This window comes from Halichoerus grypus, chromosome 4, assembly GCF_964656455.1.
Source record: "Halichoerus grypus chromosome 4, mHalGry1.hap1.1, whole genome shotgun sequence".
Taxonomy (NCBI): Eukaryota; Metazoa; Chordata; class Mammalia; order Carnivora; family Phocidae; genus Halichoerus; species Halichoerus grypus.
In genome coordinates this window covers 82,570,602-82,586,024 of record NC_135715.1, presented here as the reverse complement: position 1 = coordinate 82,586,024, position 15,423 = coordinate 82,570,602, and the positions used below count along the sequence as shown (strand labels likewise).

Here is a 15,423-nt window from a genome sequence, read left to right as displayed (position 1 = left end):
TGTCCTTTTGTCTGCCTATGTTTTTCAGCATACTTCCTATTGGTATAAAAGTGTAAAAAGCATTTGGTAAATATTCTACACATAGTATAAACATATTCATCAAGTTCTGAGGAGCAGTTTTCAAAGTTTATCACTTGTTTGTTTCTAGAATAATTGAGCTGATATAAAAGGTACAGCTCAGAATGCACTGGAAACCATTTAAAGACAACTTTGCTGTCAAAAATCACAATTGCCTAGAAATATTTATGTCTCCCAACGTTAGTAATTGCTTTTTCAGGAACCATAGTCCAAATCAACCCTTTACTGACCTGACCTGACTTTCTCCCCAAGAAGACATGAAATGATCTATGGGTATCTGAATAGGGGGACTCAATGTCACTACTCATCAGGGAAATATAAATCAAAACCACAATGACATATGCAACCTGTTAGGATGGCTCTTATACCAAAGACAAGAGCTAATGAGTATTCATGAGGATGTGAACAAAGGGGAACACTTGTACACTGTTGGTACAACCATCGTGGAAAACAGGATGAAGTTCCTCAAAAAATGAAGAATGAAACTGCCTTATGATCTAGCAATTCCTCTTCTGGGTATGTATGTGAAGGAAATAAAAACAGGGTCTTGAAGAGATACCTGCAATCCCTTGATCACCGTGGCATTACTCACAATGGCCAAGAAACGGAGACAACCTAAGTATCTGTCAGCGGATGACTGGAGATATGTGTACTTCCACATGTGTGCATACTACGTGGAGCACTTCGGTAGCAGCCTAGGGAACTCAGCGGGACTTCCCACTTCAGAGCTCACATCGATCACTCTGTTCCCCTCGAGGTGTAGTGTTCTCTCATCGAGGGGGAGTCAAAACCACCCTCCAGTGCAGTATTTGACAGTGGAGCATTGTGGTAACTGTCTGGGGGCAGGGCACCTTTCTGTCCCCAAAAGTACTCCAGTACGTGTGGCGTTACATCATCACAAGGGCAATATGATGTCATGGGATGGCCTTTCCATTGAGTTCAGCTGGGAACATTTTAAATGAAATTGCATAAGCCTTATAAAATATCAATATCTTGATCAATTAATATTTTAACACAGGCTGTATTATCTATTCCCGAGTCCTTTCCTTGCTCCCATTTTATTCTTGTTTACCTGAATAACTGGTAATATTCTTCTTGTTTTCACTCCGATTTCTCATTGTAGGAATGGTTCAAACAGGGCTGTGAAAATTATCAGAGAGCTAGTATCGTTGGTAGATCCAGCTTAGAACGCCTGACTCCCGAGTACTGTGCAACTGATAGGAAGATGGGCCTTCAGTCCCTTTATGTTTTGCAAATTCAGATTGATTTCACCTTGGGGTTCAGACTGAGGCTGGATGCTTGCTTCCTAGACTGTCTTGAAAGCATAAGCAGTACTAGAGTTGTATGAGTTACATTATTAACCCAGCTTCATGTTGTTGTTGGTTATGTTCCTTACTTATGGTTTATGCTCCTGTCAGCCCCAGGTATGATTAATCATTAACCCTGTGTTTTCCACTCTCTACTCCTTGTTTGCACATTGATCATAGAACCCTGATGGAGACCAGATGGTAACACCTGTCTCGAAATTAACCGACGCACGCCAGCATAGCAGATCCTGGATGGCACCGCAGTGTTTGGAAGAATACATACCTTTGGGTTGTGTCAAGGCTCCCCCCACCCAAGGCTTCAAGAGGCCCATTAGCCTCCGCTCATGTATTCCTCTCCTTCCCCAGTCACTAGATATATACAGTTCCCAGATCCAACAGAGCAAGGCAGCTTTGGGAACACAGAGCAAGGCGCATCATGTGCATGGACAGGTTTGAGTGTGGAACAAGATTCGGGGACTGGCCTACTGCAAGGAAGCTGTGCTTGCCTGGCGGGCTAGGAGATGGCTGGACTCCAAGAGTGGAGGGCTAGCCTAGAGCCTGAGGCTGTAACCTCTTTGTGCTAATTCTCCCTCTGCCTTGCCTTGAGAATGGGCTCTGCTGTGTAGGATCTTCCCCTTTTAAGGAGATGGTGATAATCCCAGGCAGTGCTAATTGCCCTGAAAAGGGTGTCACAGGGGCCCTGGTTAGTAGAGGAAGCGCAGAAAAGGAGGTGGGCTGACTGGCTGTCAGACCCACGTCTTGGCTCCCTCCTTCCCACCCTCCCTCCCCTCTCTTGCCTTCCTTATCCATGAAGCTTTTCTGAGGCTGCAGCTATGCTTGACCCGGAGCACAGCCCGTGTGGGGCCGTGTCTACCGGCCGAGGACTCAGAGAGCGGTGCGGGAGACGAACAGTGCCCAGATGCGTGACAGGACGTGTTGCCACAGCCACGGTGCATCTGTGTCGGGGGGATGAAGGGGTGCTCGAGGAAGAGCTGTCATCTGCGAGGGGCCATGTGCTGTTTACTCTGAAATCATCAGAGAGAATTTAGGGTTGAATAGGCCCCAGCACAAGTGTTTACTCATGGTGTCTAAGTCACAGACCTTGAAATAAGGCTTAGGGAAGCGAGACAGTCTCGTTCATGAAAATATTTATTAAACAATGAAAACATTCATCGAATGCTTCACTTGATAGGAGATGAAACAGATCTATTCCCTACAACACAGAAAATGAGAGGCTGCCCAAGTCCCGGCCTTCCCACGGAGGACCATGCTGGCTCAGGCTGCGCAGGGACGCCAAGGCTCTGCCGGTGTGGAACTGTGGGTTCGGTCAGCAGTCTGGTTCGGTCAACTAGGGTCTGGTCAGCAGTCTCCCCCTTCCCTGAGGAGGCTTTGGAAGAGCAAGCACGGAAGAAGGAAGAGGACACTCAGCATGCGTTGTGCACTCAGTCCATTGGAGCGCGCGGCGACAAAATCTTCCAGGTCTGAAAAAATAATCCAGGTAAGAACGGGGTCAGCCCATACTGAGCTTCAGTGTTGACTCTCCCTGCTGGAAGGAAACAGGCTGCCCACAGGAAAGGCCCTGTTGGCAGTCATTTCTTGGATACAAACTCACAGGCTCCTGCTTTAGTCAGCTCTGGGAATGAGGTTAGACCAAGTCAGCGCTGCCCATGGGGGTACGCAAATTGGGGCTGTGAGTACCATACGGTGTCCCTCTCGGGAGGCCCACGGTCACCCACTGAGCTCAGAGAGACAATATTAGAACTTCCACTATACATTTACAGAAAATGTAAAACTAAGCCTTACAATATTTACTGTACTTCTTAGAATCGACTGAATCAATTGTTCTACAGCCATTAACTGACCTCCTACCAAAAAGGAAATTCTGTCTCCAGTGGATGACTTACTGTGACCTAGGATTCGTATCACATCCTTATCAAAAGGCCATTTTCAGACTTGGTCAGACACAGCACAGATTTTTATCATGTGTATTAGTCCTGTGCAAATGTGAGAAAGAAGATGTAAGTAAAATCAAGTTTGCACCTGCTCTGCATGACCACTGTCTCACACCACTGAATGGGGAACATACTCAAGTGTTTTTACTGGAGGGGAGTGGGAAATTAAAAAGAAAAAAGTTTGAAGACCACCCTGAATGAGGAGAATGTCATATTTCAATGTGGGGTCCAGAAGCAGCATTCCTAAAACTCTCCAATTTGCAGATACCTCTGGGAGCCAGACGGCTTCCTCTCCTGCCATGACACCCAGAGAATCTTACCCATTACAATGGCACCTAGCGTGGGAGACTGTCCCCAGAGGGCAGGACAAAGGGTCTCTGTCTCTCCCACACAGCATGTTGTTGCTGGCTGGGGCCACGACCCTGGAGGGCCATGTCACCCATAGGCCGAATAGGCTGGTTCTGGCCCTATGATGGTTGTTTCCTTGTTTGGGTTGGTTGGTGTCAGAAATACCATTTTTAAAACTGAGTTGGAAGCATGAGGTGAGGCTTGACCTGACCCCAACCTGACATTCACATTCCCTGTTTACCCCTGAAGGCACTTGAATTTGCTACTTCACCGTGTCAGTACTTAAGACTCTAAATTTTGGAACACGAAACTGGTTCTTGAAGCTAATGAAATACTTAAGTTTTGGGGGCTACGTAGGGGAAGAACCACCCCTTGGTATAATGAGTTTTTGGTCTGGCTCAACACTAAGCTTCCTGTTTGCTGGAAGCCTGTTTTTTTGTTGTTGTTGTTGTTTTTTAACCATAATTAACTTAATGCCCCTCAATTAGTGGATATTGTTCACAAACTAAAAAACACATTTCAGTAAACTTGCATATAAATGCTAGATTATAAAATAATTTTTGAAACCTCACTATATTGACTTGAACACTGTTAATGGGGATGAGAATAAAATAATAATTTATTTTGTGCATCATATATAACAGGTGAAGTCCTTTTCATCTTAACAAATCCATGGGGTAAATATTCAGCTCTAATTTTGTAGTTGAAGAGACTGAAACACAAGCAAATTATTCAACCTTTCATAAAGATCGTAAGCATTATAACAAGTTATTTTTGGGGAGTTGAACAAGTATTTTGGAGGGATTTTCCAATGCTTTTTCTATTATGCTACACTGTCTCTTTAAATGCAAAATTAACAAATGTAAATGAAGAAAATAGTAGAGGTAATGAGAGTTGCCTGCCTCAAGCATATCGTTTTTAGAATACTCAAAATGGTTTCTTTTGAATGCAATCTAATAACAGGTAAGGGCTTATATGGTGTTTCTTCTTTGGAGCTGTATTTGGAACTAACTGGTCAAAGACCATCCATTCAATATTTATTGAGAATATTATTCACAAAACACTATTTACATCATGTAACAGGAAAATGACAAAATAGCTCACAGCAACAAACACGATTATTTCACTTTCAGTTTATCCTTCAACATCTACGTGAGAAGGTGGAGGGCAAGTTGAGAAACTAATAGTGTTCTTCTGAATCAGAATGGAAAACCATGCTCTTGAAAAGACATTCTATTTGGCACTAAGAAAGCCTGTCATTCTTGGACCCACAGAGCATCAGGGCAAGAAGGACCCTAGGAGGTCCTATGTCCTTCAGGTCCCTGGAGGTGCTGGAGGGTCATGATTTTGTAGTATGATGTTATCTACTGGCGACTCACCCATTCAGATGTATCCTTGATTCACATCTCTTTCATCATATTAGGAACATAATTTTCCATTCTATCTTCCATATGTTCTTCAAAATCCTCATAACATCCCAGTAAAGGATTTAAAACACCTATAGATTTAGAATATGGCTATATTTTCAATATTCAAAATAACACTATCAAAAATATCTTTAGTTTATATTGATAATTATTCCTATAGGAAGAGTACAGAAATGGCACAGTAGTTAAGATTCACATCCTGAACGCTTATGCACCGTTGGTGGGAATGTAAACTGGTGCAGCCACTACGGAAACGGGTATGGGGGTTTTCAAAAAATTAATAATAGAACTCCATATGATCCAGCAATTCCCTCTCTGGGCATCTATCCAAAGGAAACAAACACACTAACTCAAAAATATATATGCACCTTTGTGTTCACTGCATATTTTTTACAATAGCCAAAACATGGAAGCAACCTAAGTGAACACTGATGGATGAATGGACAAAGAACATATATGATATAAATGTGTAAATATGATATAAATAAAATGAATGTGACATAAATGTGGATAAAAGAAAATATATGATAGATAACACAAACGCACACAATGGAGTATTTGTCAGCCACATAAAAGAAGGAAATCTTGCCATTTGTGACAACACGGATGGACCTTGAGGGTGTTCTGCTAAATTAAATAAATGGAACAGAGAAAGACAAATACCATAAACTCTCACATGTGGAATCTTAAATAAAAACAACACAGCTCATAGATACAAGAAGTTTGGTGACTGCCAAAGGTGAGGGCTGGGAGGTGGGCAAAGTGAGTGACGACCAAAGATCAAAAGGTACAAATTTGCAGTTTTAAAATAAATAAATCACGGGGATGTAATGTACAGCATGTTGACTAAAGTTAATAAATCTACATTTGAAAGTTATTAAGAGGGTAGATCTTAAAAATTCTCATCACAAGAAAGAAAACCATAACTATGGGAGGCGATGGATGTTAACTAGACTTAGTGTGGTGATCATTTCACAACATACAGAAATAGCGAATCATTATGTTGTACACCTGAAACTAATATACTCTTAACTGCAAATTATATCACAATTTAAAAAAGTGTTTGACATACTTTAGGGATGTCCTTATGTAGTCCATAAAGGGTAGCCATTTTATTCATAGAGTAATATTCTTACTATTCATAGAATAATAATTACATCAATATGCTATGGTATGTTTTTTTGCACTATTTTTAAATAATTAAATGTTATAAAATGTATTTTTTCTAAATTGACAATTAGCCTTTTGTGATTATCTCTTAAGAAAGAAATATCAGATCATGTTTATTAGCTGTAGGAATTAACTCCTCGAAGCCTCGGCTTCCTCAAATATAAAAAGTACAATAATACCTATTTCATGGACTTAAGAGAATCAAACGGGATAAAGTGGAGACAGTGCCTGAACTATGCTAAGAGCCATCATCATTCTCATCACCATCCCTCCTGTCATCATAACCTCCGTCAGCAAGCCAGCACGGTCATCCGCCCTGAGGGAGGAAGGTCCAACAGTACAAAAGTGCTCCTGTCCTTTCGGCACCTGACAAATTACTGTGAAACATGGCTATTTTGTTTAACTGTGATGAGCAGAAGTCACATGGAGGAGCCACTGCCCCAGTCCTTGGCAGACAGCATTCCCAGCCTTGGAGGTCTCCAAGGATAGAAAACAGTAAGCAGAGGGTCTGGAATCTGGTCCCTGCCCTGTTGCTTCTGAACCCAAGCTGGCCTTGCATAGGAGACTGCAAATGCCCGCAGCTAGCCCCGTCCCCACACTCCTGCTGGGAGCGCCAAGGGCATGTAGGAAATGACTTCACCTGTAGGACCACACAGGTGCCACTTGCCATTCCGATGCCTGTTCCCTAACTTGTGTCCTTCTTTCTCTGGGCCACAAAAGGAGCAGCCAGCGAATCAGGGGCATAAGCCCGGCAAATGGAAGGGGGGGGCGGGGGGCTTTGGGAAACCCGGTGGGCAGGAGAGAGGGAGGACAACCCGCAACATCGTGCAATGCTGTACCATCACCTCTCTCTCCCTACTGGCACTGGCCACACCATGCACAGCTGGATGAGAAGGGAGGGGCAGGAAGGGGGCTTGATGGGCTGTACCTTCATTCAGCATCTCTTGACAGCTCATCCTCCCCAAGGTTGCAGCACAGGGAGGGAGGGGCAGGAAGGTGGGCTGGAAGCTGAGCAGTCATTAAGTGCGCTCCTCCACTACTGGGCCCACCAGGAAGGCAGGGGCAGGACGCTGGTTTGGAGGGTCCACCCCCAGTGGTGCTGCCCCTCCCCTGCAGTCCTGACAGTGGACAAAGGGGTGGGGAGTGCTGTTGAAGGGCTGTGGTATCAGGAAGTAAATCCCCTTCAACCGTGGGATTTGGCCAGAGTCGAAGAAGGTGGACGGAGGAACAGAAAAGGGGGTCTGGGAGCTTTGACTGCTCACTGCACAGCCAAGGCCCTCAGGGCTGATGAAGAGGCTGAAGGGGTGTGCCTTCATTCACTGTGCTTCTCACTGGAGTCCAGGCAGAGCATGCCGAAGACGGGAGAGGGTGCAGGATGTGGGATGGAAATGCTGTGCCTCCTTTTCCTAAGTCTGTTTTCTGACCCAGGAAATTCATGTTCCTGAGTTTAACAAGGGAAACATGTGCCTTGAGTTTGCTCCCTGCTCAGAATTCTCACAAATGAGTGTTCACCCCATGTGTTCTCCACACCCTCCTGGCTTTTCATATGCCTGGCAGGTCTGAGGGTGGTTACAAGGTGCCTTCCTTCTCTGGGAGCACTGCCTGGTTGGCTCTAAAGGGCGGCGCCTGGCCATCCACGCCTGTCCCTGTCCTGCTCCGCTGCCCTCCTCATTTCAAAGTTAAGGAGACGGTGTTGGCGTGGTGTAGGGCAGTCACTGGAGATTGAGTGGGCAACCTCTCTGCCAGGCTTGGCTCTGCTTACCAGCTGCTGTGCTCCCCAAAGTCTGCGCACTCAAAGGACACTGTTTGGAAAACACATTTAAACCCAGCAATCGGGGCAGAGTAAACTTAGGAATCACTTTAAATAATAATGATAATATGCTATGTGATTCACAACCAATGTGACTTTCCTAAGTGATCAATCAACCCAGTTTCTCGTTTCTGTGTCGCCTGGCACAGCTACCGCTCTGCGGATTGGAGGGTACCAAGGAGCAATGCCCTGCGAGCGGGGACTGTGTGCATAGGACGCGATCCTCTTACCGCAGCTGCCCGGCGTCTGCTGGGGGAGACAGTGCAGAGCTGCGAACACACACCGGCAAAGGCGGCAGCGGTGGAAGGTCCAGGCTCCGTGCATCAGGGCGCCGCATTCCCTGAGTGGACAGGGAGGCAGCATCAGCGGGGTCGGCGCGCATGCGCTATCCACGCCCACGCCCCTCCACGCCCCGCCCTTCGTGTCCGCTCCCCTCTACGCCCCGCCCCGCCCGGCCCCCCGCCCTTCGTGTCCGCGCCCCTCCACGCCCCTCCACACCCCGCGCGTGTTCAGCGCCTGCGCCCATCCACTCCCCACTCCCCTCCCCCAACCCCTACCGCGGCGCCCTCCGCCCGCGCCCGCTCCCCTCCGCAAGGTCAAGCCCCGGTTCTCCCCCCGCCCAACTCTCAGCCGGCTCCCGCAGGCACACACCTCTGCCTCTGGTCGTGCTCGCAGTAACGGCCGGTGAAGTGGGCGGGGCATACGCAGAAGCTGCCCAGGACGCAGGTGCCGCCATTCCTGCAGCAGCGCAGCGGAGGGGGCGCGCCTGTTGGGGGGACACCTGGGTGTTGGCGTCCGCTGCCCCCTGGCCCTTCGCAGTGACTCCCCCAGAGAGCGCCTCATGAGCCTCCCCGGAGAGGCAGTAAACTTTACCTCCATGCCCATGTGTGTTTGCTCAGGTAAACCCTGCTTGTTAATTTAAGGATTCAAAACTAACTGCCAGGGGTCCTGGAGGGTCAGGAACCGGCTCAAGGACCCAAGGAGAAACCCTGGCCCCAGCAAGTAGCATTTTCTCTCTTCCTTCCTTTCATATGTTAAAGTCAGGCTGTGACTTGCCTGGACAGTGATTAAAACCAGGCCTTCAGGGCGGGGACCACCCACAGGTTTTGATGACTACAGAAAACCCTCCCAACCCCTTGTCCCCCCCAGAGGGACATCATCCCCCCCCCCCCGCGAGAGACGTGGGGTCTGGAGCCAGAGAGTCTGCAATAAGCCAAACAAGGGTGCGCTTTTCACTTGGAGTGGGATAGTTGTTTTGAATATGTTTATCACACTCCTCTAGACCTGTGCAAATGCAACATTGTACCAATGAAAGGGCACAACTTGTTTTCACAGCAAAGGAGCACGTCACTCGGACATATTTTTCGCTTTATAGGATATCATCATGTGAAGATGATAAAATGAACTCTCTTGGGGTTTTCATTTTATTCTTAATGTATTCCAGGTTGTTCTCAGATCCTAAACTGGGAGACCAGTGATGGAGATGACCACAAAGCTATTTGGGGGACAAGGCGACTTACCACCTTGGAAAGCCCTGAGGTAGGGACTTGAATCCTGGGGCCGCCAGCCATCCATGCTTCCATTCCCCTCCCCAGAGTTATTCAGGGTCCAGTTGAGTGTTTTCTGCTGGAGCTTCTGGGCTGGAGCATTGATTTCTTCTCTGTTACCCTTATGTTTCTCTCCTTGATAACCTTTTGAAAACATTGAAAGTATGAGACTGATGATGACTAAACAATAAATATACAATAAAAAGGGAGTATAAATAAAATGTTTCTTACTGTTGTCTCCCAAGTGGATGATGTGTAATGCCAAACTGACAAAAAACAGAAGCCTAGAATGTTTAAAGAAAATTATTGAAGTTTAAAATATTAAAAGTAGAAATGTACATATGCTTAAAATGTAAAGCAATCATATATAAACGTAAGTATATTCAATATGTAATGTATAATAAATATTATGCCATCATTTTGTAACTTGTAGATGTAACTTAATTAATGTTGTCGTGACTTAGATTTTGAGACCAAGGAAGTGTGCATGTCCCTTAATGAGAAGGAACATTTGTGCATGCACTGCAGTTTATTCTGGAGGCTTTTGGATGCCGCTCTTGGCCCTGAGATCTGGATGATGTGTGTCCTTACCTAACAGGGTGTCTCCGGGTCATTTCCCACTGACAGGTCTGGTGTAAGCGTCTCTTTCTCTCTTCAGTACATTGAAGATCAATTTCCAAGGAAGTGTAGATCTGTTTCCAAGGAAGTCGAGTCTTACCGGGTTTTGTATTTGAAGGGATCTTTACTCCAGGTCGTAGAATAACTGCGTTAGGACATAAGACGGATAAGAAAAGAAGAAACAGATCTTTCCTCTTCTTCTCTAGGCCGTGAGAAACAGCAGTGAGATCTCTGCGTTCTGCTGTGGAAGCCCATTAGGCAGTGAGCTGCTGTGACAGGCAGGGCCCATGCTGAGCCTCCAGGACTGTCCCCTCAGTGAGACCTGGTGGGGGTGGGGTGAAGGCTGGAGACTTGGGCTGATTCTCCCCTCAGTGGTGTTAACAGGGCTGACAGCAACAGGAGTAGTCAATCCCTGATGTCAGCATTGGTGGCTAAGGCAACAAGCCTTTCCCTCACCGAAAAAACAAAACAAAACACAAAAAACAATTAAAATCTCAACAAGAAAAGTTTTCACAGGAAAATGGAAATTTTATACTGCATACCCTTGTATGGTGGTGAGGGCCCAGCTAGAGAAGGGAGCCCTTGGGTGGGACATGGGTCCCAAAAGTCTTGACTGGGGAGCATGAATATAAAGGGAGACATTTCCCCACGAATGATTTCTGAGGATGTATCGATCCTTCCACAGACTGAGCCTTTTCTCTCTGCCCAGCACGGTGGTGACTGTGTCATATACATTACCCATTTAATACAGCATGCCTCTGGGGCAGTGTTTTTATTATCCTCCATGTAAAAGGAGAGGCAACGGAGGCTTAGTTTAAGTCCCTGTGGCAGTTAGATCTTCAAACAATAGGTAATTTTATGAGAAGAAGCCTACAGGGTGCTCAGTGTGTGAAGACCACGGAGTTGGGAGGGCACTCCCCCAGTCATTGTCTGATGTTAAGCTCTGGATCCAAGAAGGGAGTGATTGCCAAAATAAGGCCTTGGGACCCTTTTATCATCACTGAAGAGGATGCTTTGCAACTCTGGGGCAAATTGTCCTGTGATTTTAATATAAAAACAGCTTTCTAGAAATAGTCTGCTTCCTCCAAAGATGAAATAGTCTTTGATACTGATTTAATTTTCATAATCTTTAAATGTGAGGTTTATTCCAGAGGCTAATAAATACAGCAATAGAGCCAAGGGAATTGGTGAGCCTGGCTCCCGTGGGCCTCCCAAGGACTAGTTCTGTGAGCTGCCAGGACCCCGGGGGGACCAGGAGACCTGGCTGGGCAAACTCTCTGGAGGAGGACCCCTCACACCTTCGGGCAAGCATCTGTGATTGCAGGCATGACAAATACCTTTGAACTTAATGCTTATTACTTGTTCACTGCATAGTTTAGTTATATATAAAATTATATGATTCTAAATCAAGAGAAACTCTTTTGAGCAAAATGGGTTGTACGCTAAAATAAAACCATGTATAATCTAAAGGGCTATATTTCTTTGAATAAGAAGTTTTAAAACTTCAGTTTACATGATAATATCGAACAAATTCAAACCATTCTTATGACATTAACGTTCTAAGAGTAGTATCCAAAGTTGTATTTCCTCCCATACTGCCTTTCATTATATTTTGTTTGTGGTCGCTTTTGAATATACCAAGAAGCAGGATAATGATTCACTGAACTGGGGTTCAGAGATTAAGTATCAACCTTTGCCAATCTCATTTATTCAGCACCCACCCCCCCTTTTTTTTTCTGGAGTCTTTGAAACCAAATCTCAGAAATCATGATAACTTCTGTGTCAAATAAGGTTCTGAAAATATACACTTTACAAGGAACCTGTAGGAAAAGCAAAGGAAATGTCTTGCCAGCAAGACAAGATTGAGAAGCCAGAAAGAGGGATGGAAAGTCCTGTCTCTGGCTGTTTGCCTAAGGCAGCTCCAGGAAGGGAAAGGGCTGTCACGTGCTCTCATTTACCCACAGGTATTGTAAAAGAGTGCTTTGCATTTCAGGGCAGAGAAGCACAGGTTCCCTTGGTGAGCAAGGCCCAGCTGGAAGCAGCTGCCTGAGAAGGGCTGGAAGCCTGGTGAGGGGCAGCGGATCCCTGGCTCTGGGGAAGGTTCTTTCTTGTTATCAGCTGTAAACAGATAAGATGGGAGCCAACCCACCCACCAGACCTCCAGTGGAGCTTCTGACTCCCTTTGAGCTGACACAACGTGTGTGGGAAAGTGGGACACCCTGTCCCAGGACTGAATACCACCCCACCTCTGTGTCCTCAGTACTTCAAACAAGCTCTGGGGGAAATGTTCTGCAACAAATCAGGTGTAAAGGAATTCTCTGAGAGTGCGAAAGCAGTAGTTTTCGATGTGTACTGCCTGTTGGGGTCTGAGGGGAAGCTCTGAATCCCTCCTAAAGCCACACCTCAAGGCCTCCTGCTCAGAATCCCTGGGCAGAGCCCAGCATCAGGATTGTTTACCCTGCTCAGGGGACTCCAGTATTTAGCCAGGACTGTGATTCTGCGGTCTGTGTTCTCGGTGGCTCTGTGCCCCCAGTGCTGGGAGTGCTCCTTTCTTGTCCTTGCATTCCTACCTTGTGGCCCAGGGCCTGATGTATGGTACCACACAATCTGGTGGTGTTCCTATGAATAAAGGAATAAATGGATTATCACACCTACACCCATTTCTCAGTGAGGAAATTGAGACGTGCGAAGTTAAGAAACTGGCCTGGGGATATGTGACTATTGGCTGTGTGGAGGCTTGAACCCAGGCTCATCTGATCTACACTCTGGTTTGATTCAAGTTGCTTTATTTTATTGTTTAATGTGGACCAGGCATACTATTCTCACTGAGTCACACAGATTGTTCTATTTTATTGGCATCCGTTCTTATGACATAGACATTAATGTCTCCATTTTGTAGGTGAGAAAAGTGAGGTTTCAAGAGTTGAGGGCTTGGACAGTGTGCCTCACAGCCTTGGCCCAGGCGGTGAAAGCTGAGCTACCCCTCGCAACCATGACAGTGTGCTGCGGACCCCTGCTGGGGGCTCAGGGCTTCTGCGTGGGCACAGTGGAAAAGACTGGATGGAGAGTCACTGCCCCAGTTCTGCAGGTAAGGCAGGGCTTTCTAGAGCAGGAAGTATTGATTTACCCCCACGGGGCAGTTACAGGGCAGTTACAGGACGTGGGCTCTGGGGGGCAGTGTTGAGAGCACTGCCTGCTAGAGGGAGGGAGGTCTTGTGGGAATGACAAGCAGGACCACCAGGGTCCTTAGGAGGGGTGGAAGGGCAGGAGGAGGAGCCGTGGGTGGAGCCAGGTGATGCAGGAGGAACTACAGCATAGAAAGGCCAGACCCTGGGGAAGCTCTTGGATGCTTACGCAGGAAGTCATGAAGACCCCGATAGGGATCAAGTGGGGATTAAGAGAAAAGAATAAACTCTAAACAGATTTAACGACCAGTATCATTTTTCTCTAATTTTGGAAGATGTAATGTATTCTGATGTTAGGGTTAGGGTGGCCGGTGCCGCGGGCGGCAAAGAATTGCACAAAGAGGGGCACCTGGGTGGCTCAGTCATTAAGTGTCTGCCTTCGGCTCAGGTCATGATCCCAGGGTCCTGGGATCGAGCCCCGCTTCGGGCTCCCTGCTCAGCGGGAAGCCTGCTTCCCCCTCTCCCACTCCCCCTGCTTGTGTTCCTGCTCTCACTATCTCACTCTCTGCCAAATAAAAATTAAAATATTTTTAAAAAAATTAAAAAAAATAAATAAAAATAAATTTAAAAAAAAGAATTGCACAAAGAGTAGAGCCACAAGCAGGACAGAGTGGGTTCACTCTCCAAGGGAAGAGAGGGGCCAGACACCAAGAGACATGTGAGCCCCGAGTTTCTGTCAGGCTGGGCCTTTTGAGGGGTGTTGAAGGATGTGAGAGGGTTGCAGCCGCGCCCATGGGGGTGAGGGGAGGGGCTGATTCTTGGCCAGGTAGAGCAGCAGGTGACAGGTTTTCGAGGTGCTCTGACCCGGATGTGGGGTATGGTCAGGCTAGAGAAGAATGTGTTTTGTAGTTGGGGTCTCCTTTCAGCATGTAGGGCACTGTGACCTAGAAGAACAGACAGGGCCAACTGCAGACACTTGTGAGGGTCACCGATTATCAACACAGTGAAAAGACAACATACTGAATGGGAGAAAATATTTGCAAACTGCCTAACTGATAAAGGCTTAATATCCAAATTATTAGAGACTCATACAACTCAATAACACAAAAACAAATAGAAGTTACAAAATTGGCAGAGTTCAGAATAGACATTTTTCCAAAGAAAACACACAGATGGCGAACAAATACATAAAGAGAGGTTCAACACCATGTGTCACCAGGGAAATGCAAATCAAAACCCAAAGAGATGGCACTTGACACCCGTCAGAAATGCTAGTAGTAAAAAGACCAGAAATAACACGGGTCGACCAAAATGTGGAGGAAAGCTCTGTTGTTGGGATTGTCCATGGGTGCAGCCACTATGGAAAACGGTATCAAGTTTTCCCAAAAAATTCAATGTGAGGGGCTCCTGGCTGGCTCAGTCAGAAGAGTGTGTGACTCTTGATTGCGGGTCGTGAGTTCAAGACTCACCTTGGGGATACAGATTACTTCAGGGAAACTAATTTCAAAATAGGATAACCATATCATCCAACAATTCCCCTCCTAGGTGTTAAAATCAAGGAAACTGAAATCGCTAACTCATAAAGATACGTGTGCACCTGCATTCATTGCCACATAATTCATAACAGCCAAGGGGACATACTAAGTGAAATAAATCAGAAAGAGAAAGACAAATACCACGAGTTCACATATATGTGGAATCTAAAGCAAACCAGAAAACAAAAAACACAGTAACTCGAACTCATAGATACAGAGAACATATACATGATTTGCCAAGGTGAGGGGCAAGAAGTGGATAAAATAGGTAAGAAGGTAGAAAGTAATAAAAAAAGAGAATATTAGGGCACCTGGTTGGCTCAGTCAGTTGGGCGGCTGCCTTCAGGTCAGGTCATGACCTCAGGGTGCTGGGATGGAGCCCCACATCGGGCTCAGCAGGGAGTCTGTTTCTGCCTCTCCCTCTGCCCCTCTCGCCCCTGCCTCTATGTGTGCTCCCGCTCTTTCTCTCAAAGAAATAGATAAAATTTTTAAGAAGGAAAGTGTAT

At 46.2% G+C, this 15,423-nt stretch overlaps 2 long non-coding RNA genes across 3 annotated transcripts in view; one reads left to right on the top strand and one right to left on the bottom strand.

Annotated features, from left to right (window-relative positions):
* Window positions 1–2,516: 2,516 nt before the first annotated feature.
* On the bottom strand, window positions 2,517–8,600 carry LOC144381599 (uncharacterized). Its single transcript, XR_013447057.1, has 2 exons — window positions 8,323–8,600; window positions 2,517–2,866 (listed from the first exon to the last, which is right to left on the bottom strand). It is a non-coding gene; the product is annotated as an uncharacterized LOC144381599 (long non-coding RNA).
* LOC118538278 (uncharacterized) overlaps window positions 8,596–15,423 on the top strand; it is a 32,396-nt gene continuing 25,568 nt past the window's right edge. The window contains exons 1-3 of one of the 2 annotated variants that reach the window (XR_004918539.2): window positions 8,596–8,991; window positions 9,537–9,631; window positions 13,157–13,345. This is a non-coding gene — a long non-coding RNA (uncharacterized LOC118538278). Of the gene's footprint in view, window positions 8,992–9,536; window positions 9,849–13,156; window positions 13,346–15,423 lie in introns of those variants that run through there. The other variant, XR_004918537.2, reaches the window with a different exon arrangement.